Source organism: Acomys russatus, unplaced genomic scaffold, assembly GCF_903995435.1.
Source record: "Acomys russatus unplaced genomic scaffold, mAcoRus1.1, whole genome shotgun sequence".
Taxonomy (NCBI): Eukaryota; Metazoa; Chordata; class Mammalia; order Rodentia; family Muridae; genus Acomys; species Acomys russatus.
In genome coordinates this window covers 70,421-82,347 of record NW_026131436.1, presented here as the reverse complement: position 1 = coordinate 82,347, position 11,927 = coordinate 70,421, and the positions used below count along the sequence as shown (strand labels likewise).

The 11,927-nt window shown below is 46.3% G+C and overlaps 1 pseudogene; it reads right to left on the bottom strand.

The window, feature by feature from the left end:
* Positions 1-3,196: 3,196 nt before the first annotated feature.
* On the bottom strand, positions 3,197-5,823 carry LOC127186196 (F-box/LRR-repeat protein 19-like; annotated as a pseudogene).
* Positions 5,824-11,927: the final 6,104 nt, after the last annotated feature.

The following is an 11,927-nucleotide window of genomic DNA, read 5'->3' as shown; positions in this document are numbered from 1 at the left end:
ATTGTAACTTTCATACTGCTTGGAAGGTGTTTGTTCGGATATGTAAGCTATGAGAAAAAATAAAGTTGTTGGAGCTTGCCTTGCTTCATCCACCAAATGAGTGTGTGTGTGTGTGTGTGTGTGTGTGTGTGTGTGTGTGTGTGTGTGTCTGTGTTTGTGAATACTCCCTCCTTTTTATTTTTCTTCTTTGCTAGTCACAAGCAATACTGGCCATCAGCTGCTGGCCAAAGGGAGAACCAGCTCCAGTAAATCAAGACTGATCCCATCAGAGAAAAGACTGATGAGTGATCAGTCACCAACTCTATGTCCTGCCTCAGTTTACCCTGTAGTGTTCAAGCTGGCTGGCTTCCAGCAGAAATGTGCAGAGGGTTCACCTTATTAAATAAACTCATAAGGTTTCTCTCCAGTATGAATTCTTTCACAATGATGAAGACTACAGAAATGTGCAAAGGCTTCACCGTAGTAAATACACTCACAGGGTTTCTCTCCAGTATGAACTTTTTCATGCCTTCGAAGATGACTGGGACATGTGAAGGCTTTACTATATTCATTAAACTCATAGGGTTTCTCTCTAGTATGTGTTCTTTCATGATATTGGAAACTACTGTGAAGTGCAAAGGTTTCACCATATTAAATTCCTTTAGAGTCTCTCTCCACAGTGAATTCTTTCATACCTTTGAGGATGGCTCTGATGTGCGAAGGCTTTACCACATTGAGTATATTCAGAGCGTTTCTCTCCCATATGACTTCATGCCTGCAAAGATAATTAAAGCATGTGAAAGCTTTCCCGCATTCATTACACTGCATTAATTTTCTCTGTGAATTAATTTTACAGTTGGGTCTAATGGTAAAGAGGAATCAGATCTTAAGGTTTTATCACTTTCTTTACATTCATGGTGTTCCCCTTCTCTATGTGTTGAGTCTCTGAAGATACCTATGGTAGTGAGAGCATTTATTACATGGCTCACATTTATAGCATCGTTTTTCTATATGATGCTTTTCATATATTTGAAGAGAACCGGAAGAACTCAGAGCTTTACCACACTGACTGCATTCACAAATTTTTCTATAGTGTGAGTCATACCACATTTGAAAAGTGAACCAAGACAAACAGAAGAATTAGTATTCATAGAGACTTTCTGCAGTGTGAGTTTGTGGATGTTCACAATAACGTTGGAATACCAATTAATTGTAAACTTGTATCACATTCATAAAGTCTAATCAATGTGGGAACTCCTACATATCTTCTCATGGTTCTGGAGAGAGGTATGTTGCTTCTTTCAATATCCCTATGCTCACATGCCTGGTATCCATTGTGACATAGGATACACTCATTAAGAATAAAATACGAAAGGTTTCTACATTGTTTCAGCTTGATTCTTGTTTCTTACAGACATGGTATGAGATTAAGGTTTTTCAATAACAACATTCATGATTATCATAAACTGTCCTCTCACTGATCTTAGCAACATTACTACAAGTCTATGTCTAACACTAGCAATGCTGTGGACTTTTTGTTTATGGAAGGTTTTGGACATATACCTATCACATATTCAACGTGTATTCCTTTTGCAATATCTAAGTGGTATGAAACTAAACTGACTGGCAGTTCTACAGCACAGCTCTAATGGGGCTATGATTCAAATGGTGACATCAGTTAAGTCATTGCTTCCTTGTTTCCGTTCCTAGATGAACACCTTAAGAACACAAATCAGATTCTTGACATTGAGGTATGTTGTTCTGTGAGAATGTAATAATCATCACTGAACTTAAAGCAATGGGGTTTTGTTTTTTTTTTTGGTTTTTGCTTTTTTTTTTTTAGAAGATCTTGAGTTTTATAGCAAACCATATTTTGCAGACTTGAGGGTTCAGGGATCCAATCAGGCTGGGTCCCAGACTTACCCATTGCTGGAGTGCTTTCTTCCCTCCCTCAAGCAGCCTCATGGTCTAGCCTTTCTCCAATTCCGGCCACCCCCGCCCCACCTGCCTTTGGTCTGCCCAGCCCCCACTTCCAACCTGCGCTCCTTCCTGTTACCTGAGGTAAGTAGATAGATTTCCCCTCTCCCCACCACCATGTGATATAATCCAGTTCCCTCTGGCCTAAATTGAGTGGGGTCTGGGCCCGATTCCTCCCTCAGACTCTAGAGACCCCACCCCCACACTGGAAGAAGGAAAGGGGTGGGGAGAGGGGAGGTGCCAAGAGTCTTTTAACTAAGTTCCGAGAGGTGTCCATTGGCTGCTATTTCCATGGCAACCAAGAGTGGCAGTTCCCTGGGCAAATGAGACACAAGCTTCCATGAAGATGAAAGAACGGGATGAGCCAAGCTGGAGGAGTCCCATCTTGCCCATCTTTAATCTGACACCCCGCCCCCACCAGGTCGGAGTGGCGGAGCTGTTTGAGACAGTAATGCACGAGAGCTGGGGGGTGGGAGAGTCCAAGCTGGGTACCCACTAGCCCAGTTTAGGTCAAGCTGGCCACCTCACATCACAGTCCCCTAAGTCTGAGAGTCCCTGGGTTCAAGTACAGATGAATATTCAGGTATTGTGTTGAGAGCCAGGCAGCGGTCTGGGCTATCCCTCACCACTCTCCTGGGCCATGAGCTCAACAGCAAGCAGGTTGACTCGCAGCCCCGCCACTCCTTGCAATAGCCGCCATTTTCAATGACGTTCAAGGAGTCAGGGTCAGAGAAAGAACTGGAATCCGGGCAGAGGGAAGGGAGAAGGGTAACCCCAGAGAGGGAACAAGCCCCACATCTGCTCCTCTCCCAGGCCCCAGTTTGGCATTTTCTGGCTTGTAGAGCCCCCTATCTGACACCTGGATCCCCAACTGCTCCTCTGGTTTCCTCTTTTCTGACCCCCATCCCACCCAACCGGTCTTTGTTCCCTGAGCCCTTGTTGGTCTGCTCTCTGGCCTCCCCACACCCATCCATCACCTCCCATGGCACTGTGGCTCCCAGTATCCTACCCGCTCACCCTTCCTTGCTCAAGACTTGCACCTTTACCACCCTTCCCACCATCCACTTGGCTTAGCACTTCCCCCATACCTCTTGACCCATGCCCCAAGGGGATGGACAATGAAGCAGGTGGAAGGCAGAGGTGGGAAGCAAAGAACCCCAAAGACATCAGTGCAGGTGGGAAAGGGGAAGGCAGGCTCATGTCCCTGGGCAGAAACTCCAAGATATTAAACTGAGGAGTGTCAAGTCATGAAGAAAATAACCTGGACTCCCATCAGGGAGTGAAAAGAAGACAAAAGGTCCAGGAGCTGTCCTTGAGAAGTAGTTTCTATTCTGGACAACAGAAGGGGCCAGGGTGCCCAGCAGGAGCGTAGGTCCAGGTGGCGAAGTCCTGGGCAGCGATGAAACAGTGGAAGGCAGTGGTCCATGAGGCGGTGGCATCCAGAGAGATCGAGGTGCATCTGAAAGAGAATTTTTAATTAGCATTAAAGCAAGCAGAACAGCAGAGCTCTTTAACTCATAATCCCGAATAGTTGAGAGTGCAGGTCGGCACTCCCAAGGCCCCAGATGATAAGTCACAAAGAATGCAGAGCTAGGAGACAAAGGCCTATTGAGTGTTCCAGGGACCAGCTGGCCGTAAAAGATAGGGAGGATACACAAGGACAAATTCCTGAGAGAAACAGGTACCGGACATGGTCGAGTGAGTAATGAGCCAAGACCCCTCATCCGAACTTACGGTGTTTGCTTAATCCCCCCTTAAGGCCTGCACACAATGTTCCAGGCTTGAGTTTAACCAGACGTGTCGTTAGCTCAGATAAACATCTACCCTCGGGTTCCGAGAAAAACAGGAGCCAAGGACTGTTCCCGTATGATTAAGTCTGACCTTACCCCAAACCTGCCTACGCAATTTGCTGATGTTCAAATGTTTGAAACAACCAACCGTGTGTGGCCACACCAAAACTTCTGGCTCCCCCCCCCCCCCAGCCCTTGCCCATATAAACCCTAAGCTCCTGGGCTTCTGGGTCAACCCCTCTGTCTCCTACGTGAGATACGTGTCGACCTGGAGCTCCACCAATAAACTGCCTCATGTGTTTACAGCAAGATGGTCGTTTGTGTTTCTTTGGGTGCGCGTCATCCCGAGGCTTGAGTGAGGGTCTCCCTTCGAGGGTCTTTCACATCAGCGTCTCCTGGAGAGTGGTGTAGGCGCTGTAATGAGGTGAACACTGGGGTCTCCATCATAGGCGCAGTTACTCAAGTTGAGGGCACTGAGCTGGGGAGCATGGCACAAAAGGAGACTCAGGGAGGCATCAGTGAGCTCCAGGCCTGCGGGGAGAAGTTATGCCACCCACTGCAGAGGCCTGCGGGGAGAAGTTATGCCACCCACTGCAGATAGCCTCGGCTCTCGATTTTCCCAGTCTGGTGGAGGCAGCAGCAGCTCTCGAGGCTGGGAGTCTTTAACATCCTCAATCCAGTGGAGGTCCAAGAGTCACAGTGAGGGCAGTGGGGCGGAGCCCACAGCAGAGACAGAGAGCCAGGAGCACCCAGAAAGCACCAACTCCTGCAAGCCTTGAAGTTGGTTCAGAAGCCACATGAGCTGCTTTTTGAAGACACCTGTCCAGTTGAGGTCCAGAGCACATGGCTGGCAGTGAACCACCCCATTAAGCATGGGTGGGGTCAGCGACTTCCTCTGGCTTAGGTCCATCCAAGGCCACAGACACTTGTTGTAGCACCAGCATCTCCAAGGCCAGCAGAATAGCATGCAGACACATCACTCTTGGGGTCCAAGGTGCTGGAAGACATGGAGACAAGAAGCCCGAGACAGCAGCAAAAGCAGAGTGTCAGGATTGGGGCTTCAAGGAGAGGGGAGCTTACCACGTGCCACTCCAACTGTGGAGGCCGTGGTGGTGGGGCAGGGCCCAGGGGACAATTGAGCAGTGGTTCCCACTGCCAGGGCATATAGCCCACTGCCTCCCACGGTTCTCCTTCAGCTGGCCTAGGCTGGCCGAAGGCCACTCCAGGCCTCGCCAGGAGCTTTGTCCTCACTAAGCAATGTGCTCGCTAAGTCTGAGTCTGAGGAGGAAAAAGAGGTATCAGGCACTCGCTCCAGCAGCTGGCACGTAAGCTTGAAACACTCAAGTTTCTCCCTCTGTGGTGATGGGGATGGCACTGCCAGGCTCTCAGCAGAAGCCATAGGTGGCTTGGGTTTCTCCCAGTTCTCTGGAGGGAGCCCAGGGTGGCAGGATGACAATGCCAGGCTCGGATTCAGAAGCCTGGGGGACAGAAGGCCAGGGCAGCCTGGGTCTGCTCCTTGGAGGAGGCAGGCTTATCCACCCACCTTCTTCAAGTGCCTCTCTTGCCCTTTCACCTTTTTGCCTTGGGGTGGGGGTCTTATTCCCTGCCTCCCACTCCCTCCGTTTGGGGGCCCAGACACATCAGGGTTAGAGTTAGGGCCCATCAGCAGGGAGAGGGCCAGCAAGTAAGCGTCCCTTTCTTCTGAGTAGAGGTGGAGGTGGTAGCTCCACTGTCAGCTTCCATCCACCCCCTCACCATTGTCAGCCCCATGGCGCCCTGGACCCTCACCTGCATCCTTGCTTGTCCGCCCTTCCTGGGTACATCGGGGGCACTCCCAGCAGCTGGGTATCTCTGAATTGATAGCACCCTCAGCCTTTCCCATCTTCAGGCAGCCAGAGTGGACAATCTCGTTACAGATTGTACACTCCATGAGGCTCAAACCAAACTTCTCTTCCTCTTCATCCACCTTATTCTCCTTCCCAGCTTCCCCACACAGAAGGCATACCGCTGTGTGTGGGAGCACAGGCATAGTGCACTGCTTAAGCAGGAATGACTGCTTCATGTGCCCGCCATCCCATTTCATGTCTCCACAGAAATGGCAGTCCCCACACTCAGTTTGCACACAGGCCTGGCAGTGGCAGCAGCAGGTTGAAGTCTGTGGGTTCCAAGTCTGCGCGCTCCAGTCCTGCCCTCGGATGCTCGACGACATTGGGGACAACAGCAACACCAAGGGTTCACACGTTGTAAGGCACGCCCGCACCCAGTAATGGCGACAGCGGCAACCATAACTCCCGCACAAGCGCGGACATAAGCTCTCCCAATTTGTCCCTCCCGAACAGGGGTATGCAAATGAAGTATTCTGGAGCTGCCCTAACGTGTCCAGGAGCCATCTCTCCCGTCTTGGTAGCTCCCGACAGGCATGGTACGGGGCACTCAGAATGCTGGGGTCCACAGCCCTCTCACCCCAGGGTGCTCAGCCCCTCCCTCCAGCAGAGGCAGGGACAACAGCCAGTGGAGGTTGGGTGCACCAGGGGGGCAAGGCCCTCCCACCAGCTGCCCTGAGGGCCAACCGGGGCTCCTTGGGCACAGGGTGCTTGTTCAGCTTCTGCCAGGGCCCCACTCAGTCCCAGGTACGAGTCTCAGCACCCCACCCCCACCTCTCACCAAAGCCCCTGACCCTTAACTGGCCCCTTCCCAGCTCCAACTGCCTAGGGATGCAGGGAAAAGACCGGGGGCTCCTCCACCATTCCTGGCATTCAAATCCCTCCCACTGCCCATTCCCAAGGAGGGGGGGTCGCTGCAACCTGCCACCCTCCCCTGGATCCACCCCTGTACTGCAGCTCCCTGACCCACAGAGACAGGGTTTGCAGAGCGGGGGTTGGTTTTTTTGTTTTTTAACTGTTGCTTTTCTTTAAAACTTGCAGGGCACATTAAAATTTCTTCTGCAGGACATTTATCAGCTTGCACATGAAAATTACCTTCCATGTCTTCTAGACCTTGACAATGTTCTTCAATATTATGCTCTCCCAAGTTGTAGCCTGAAATATAGTACCAGAAAATATATTATATATTATTGTAAATTATGAAAAAATGAAATTATTGTATTTATAGTCTCTTAGAACCATGCCTGATTTATTGACCTCATTCTTCCTCATCCTCAACTAAAATTAAAGAACATCAGTAACAGAGAAACATTTGTCCCCTGACTATAAAAAACAAAAGATAACTCAGTTCTACCTACATCAGCTTGGTTCATGTAGGTCTCCAGCATCACATCCTTGTAGAGACTCTACTGTGACGGATCCAGCAAAGCCCACTCTTCCCGAGTGAAGTTCACATGCACATCATCATAAGTCATTGCATCCTAAAGTATGCGGTGCCTCGGCCCACAGGGTCTTCAAACAAAACCTAGGAGGGGGTGTCGCAGTGAAAGATGGACAGGAGACATGAAGAAATAAAGGCAAGTCTGAATTTTGATCAAACCCCGTTTTTATAGAATCTCAGAAGGGCAAGGGCAGGGTTGCTATGGAAACCTAATGGCAGCTATTCTGCTCTCTAGCCCACTAGTAAAATCTTCATGATAAGAAAGTAAGCAAAGGTGACAAGCAAGCGGGTTCCTAGGACCTAATGAGGTTGTTCTGCTATATATCTCAGTAGTAAAATCTTCAAGGACAGGGAGGTTAGTTCTGAGGAATACAGCTGCAGAGATAAGGTAAGCAAGCAGCTTCCTGGGACTGGGACCAGGTGGTGTGGCCTTGGGCTGACCCTCAGCTTGCTACGTGCCAAGCAGAGGTGTAAAAAATGGAGCCTACAGGTAAGGTGAAATTGCCTATGTTTTAAGCCAAGAGCCAATAAGGGTGGCCCCCCCACAGGTCCCCCTCTTCTAATATATATATAGATGGGTGGTTCAGGCCTGTCTTAGGCTGCATCAATCTCGTCAGACCATCCCTTACCCATCATCGAGAGGCCAACAGCTTGATGTTTTTGAAAATTGGTTGACATCTCTGTCTTAGGTTGGATACGGTCCCGATTGTGCATAATCCTGTCACTAGCTCTGAATCCCCTGCTGCCCTCTATAGCCCGTCACTGGGTCCAAGGGTAGCGTTTTGACTCCTGACTCTGTCTTAGGTGGGGTCACTCTGGGTATTGCCTGCTATTCATCTGAATTGCCTTGGTCTGTAAGTTCCAGCCTGTGATGAGGGACCTGTATGCCATCCACTTGCTGTTTGACAAAGGCCATGAGTTTGCTAAAGAGAAAGGGACTTAGTGATAGTTCTATTAGTAAACCAAGGAAGGGGCCTAAAACGGGGAGAAGATATGGGAGAAACCTGTGGAGCCTACTCCAAAGGGGATTACCGAAGATTTCCTGTGGCCACTTTTCCAGGTCTTCTTGTAGCCTTTTAAAATCTTATCTCGAACGATCCCAGACTTGCTAGCACAGAAACAGCACTTTTCCTGTAGAGCCAAACAGATACTTCCCTGTTCTGTTGTGAGCAGATCCAAGCTCCTGTGGTTTTGAAGAACGACCTCAGCCAGGGAGTCGACCTGATCCTGTAGATCCTGGATAGTGCTGGGCAAGGTTTGAACATCGTCTGTGAGTTGTTTTGAGAATTCTGCATATTTATGAATGGAAACACCCAGGCCTGCTGAACCTGTAGCAAGGGCTGAAGTAATTTCCAGTCCTACTAAAAGGGGAATTAACTGGACAGCCCTTTTGGGTTGTCTAGCAATGTAATCAAAGCTAGGGATTGGCACCGGATCATCACCAGGAATAATGCTGACATCAGGGAGAAGCGTAGCCAGGGCACAGCTCCCTGTCCAATTCTGAGGCAGGTAGGTGTAAGCAAGGTTGGAGCCACAAACAAACACTGTGGCGTTATCAGTACATAGTGCAGTTGGCAAAGGCTACAGTACCCACATCTACATCACACACACACACACACACACACACACACACACACACACACACACACAGCAGTCCTGTGTCAGAGAAGGCTACAGTACCCACATCTACATCACACACACACACACACACACACACACACACACACACACACACACACAGCAGTCCTGTGTCAGAGAAGGCTACAGTACCCACATCTACATCACACACACACACACACACACACACACACACACACACACAGCAGTCCTGTGTCAGAGAAGGCTACAGTACCCACATCTACATCACACACACACACACACACACACACACACACACACACACACACACACACACAGCAGTCCTGTGTCAGAGAAAGGGGAGCGGAAGTACATTAGTGTTCAAGCACACCATGGACTTGGTCTGTCAAGTCAAGGCTTTGATAATGCACCTGTATCACTCGGGCATCTCGAGCATCTAGCAATTGTTTTACAAAGGTAGTAAGGCTTCTAAAAGCCCAGGGGCCAAAAGAGATGCCTAGAATGGAGGGCAACAAGGTAGTAAGCCAAGGGGAGGTGGAGAACCAATTCTGTTTCTGTTCTCATTGTCTTTTTCTCTTTTTTAAGCCTTCTCTAACCTTGGCCATGCTGTCTTTGACCACCCTAGAGTGGTCCACATAAAAGCAACACTTCTTTGAGGGCAGCACAAAGCCTGCCTTTTTGGAGGAATAGTAGTTCTGAATCTTAGCAGCTTGCAATTTACAGGTGATCTCTGCATGGAGTCTGTTAATCAGGTAAAAATCTGTTGAGACAAATACAGACTGGAGACAGAAGTTAAAATTGTATCCATAAAGCAGCTAGAGTAGGCTTATGTTTTTGAAACCCAGTAAAAGCATAAACAATTTCTTTGTCCAGAAGACTTGATATACAGATATGACAGACTCGTTTTTAATAAGAAGCCAGTACTTTACCAGTTTAGTATAACCACTGATCTTATTTTAAATCTGTAATTTGTACTTACCAACATTTAAACGCATTTTTAGGGCCTCAAATAGTAAACATTTTTTAGACCTTTAAACATAGGAAACCACTGTTAGGATGTGTTAATCTCTGTTTTAATTAGTTTAAATATAATTAATGCTATATTTAGCAGATATCTGATAAGCTTGAGGACCAGCACATCTGTGCTCAATCCTCGTCTGTCTTTAGTTGTCTGTCCTAACCTATATTTTATAAACATAAAACAGAATGTTATAATCTGTAGTCTGTAGATAAGTGCTAGAGGATCATATCTGTTTAATTTTAGTGTATCTGAATTGCTTGTTTCTAGCTATATATTGGCTGATTACTTTTAGAAAACACCTGTGATTAACTGAGCTAGTACCTAACAAAACCACAAGCTTTAATTATTTTAAACAGTTTGTGATAGTAGCTCTTAACTTTACATACCAGTTGTAGTTAAAGTACCAGTATGGCTTAAGAATATTTATTATTATGTCTGTAATTATTATTACTGTTGTATTTTTTAACCCATTTTTTATATTGGAATTGCTTTGCCCTTAATGTAGGGAAACTGTAACAGCTGAGCAATTTTATGCCCAGCATTAATTTGTATCTCCTGTTTTACACACCATGATTTTAATGTACAATAAGACCTTGAGAAGTTACATAACAGTTAATAATAAAAAGATAACCATTAAATTAGAGTTTCTTTACTTTAGCATCAAGATCTATAGGGGTTGGAAACATTTTTGGTTTCCATATGGCATATCATTATAGAATACAACAGTTTTTAAAAGAAAATTTATCAGTGTTACTAATATATTTAATTTATTGACTGTAATGTAATTAATCCAAATAAGTCCTGTTATGTTTGTTTAAGAATGAAGTCATAGAGTATAACCATTACTTTTAGAACTTAAAACCAGATTTTTACAGTGCTTTGAACTAGGATTGAATCACATAATATCTGTGTTACAAACGCATATGCACTCATATATTTTAAACAAGAGTTTGAACTTGAATTTTAAACATTATATTTAATAAGCAAATCATTAATCTTTAGGTAAAAGTTCAGATATATGCTGGAGATGCAGTTTTAATACCTTTAACGTCAATAAGAAACAAACATGTAGTAAAACTGACAAAACGTTTCGTTAATTTTATAGCATAATTTAAAAGGATCTTACACCTAAATGTTAAATGTTAAAAGGCAGAACCTGTGAAAGATAATGGAGAAACTAGGAGTATCCGAGTTTGCGTCCTGCCCAGGATGGTGTAGTCGATACATAGGTAAGAGATGTTCAGATTTAAAACATGTAACCTGTTATATTTTAGAATTCACCTGTTTTTGTGATTGATTGTACTCTTTTGACTGTGAGGTAATTCCCTTTTCTCAGAAGTATAAGTACGGTCTCCTACAACAAACGCGGTGGGGAGAATTGAGAAGCTTAACTTCAGTTGAAGCTAAGATGCCTGACTTCATCCACCTTTTCTCCTGATCCTCTTCTCTTGAATGTATGTGTGTGAGTGGTTTATTCTCTCTCTCTCTCTCTCTCTCTCTCTCTCTCTCTCTCTCTCTCTCTCTCTCTCTCTCTCACTTCTTATTTCTCTGTAGATTCGCAAATAAGTTAGCCCACTCAGGGCCATCAGCCTTCTATAAGCCTAAGTTTACACCAACTTATTGGAGATCTCCGCAAAGAGGCCTATCTACAGATCAAAGAGCCTCCTTTTACGACCCCCATGCAGTTTCCAGCCAGAAGCCGCTTTTACAGCCTCAGCCACAGGAAAAATGTGGCCAATTTAAGTTCTCCTCAGCCGCAGTACAGCCAGTCCCTAGAGAAGAAACCCTGATCTCTCTTTCCCTTTCCTTTTTGTTCTTTTTAATTTTGATCGGTTGTCTGTGTCATCAGCTCTGGCCACCCAAGAGGTGAAGCAAACTGGAAGGGCATCCACATCCAGCACCAGAGACCCTGCCCTGGACCCCTCCAGAGCACCAGCCGGGCACCAACAGACAGAGCTGGTTTATCAGTCTTTGTTGTTTCTTTTTCTTGAGAATCACTGAAATGAGTTAGAACTAATGGTCAGTAGATGAAACTTTGTTCTTTTTTCTCCAACAGAATATAATATATAAACCAGCATTTAAACACCAAAGAAAAGTGACAGATTTGTCTTTTTTCACTATGAGGGACAAGTTATGTGCCCCAGTCCATCTGTATAAATAGACACAAATAAGCGAAACCAGAAAACGGAGCCAAAAAGCCACAATAATCTGGACTACACCAAAACCAGAACCAAGTG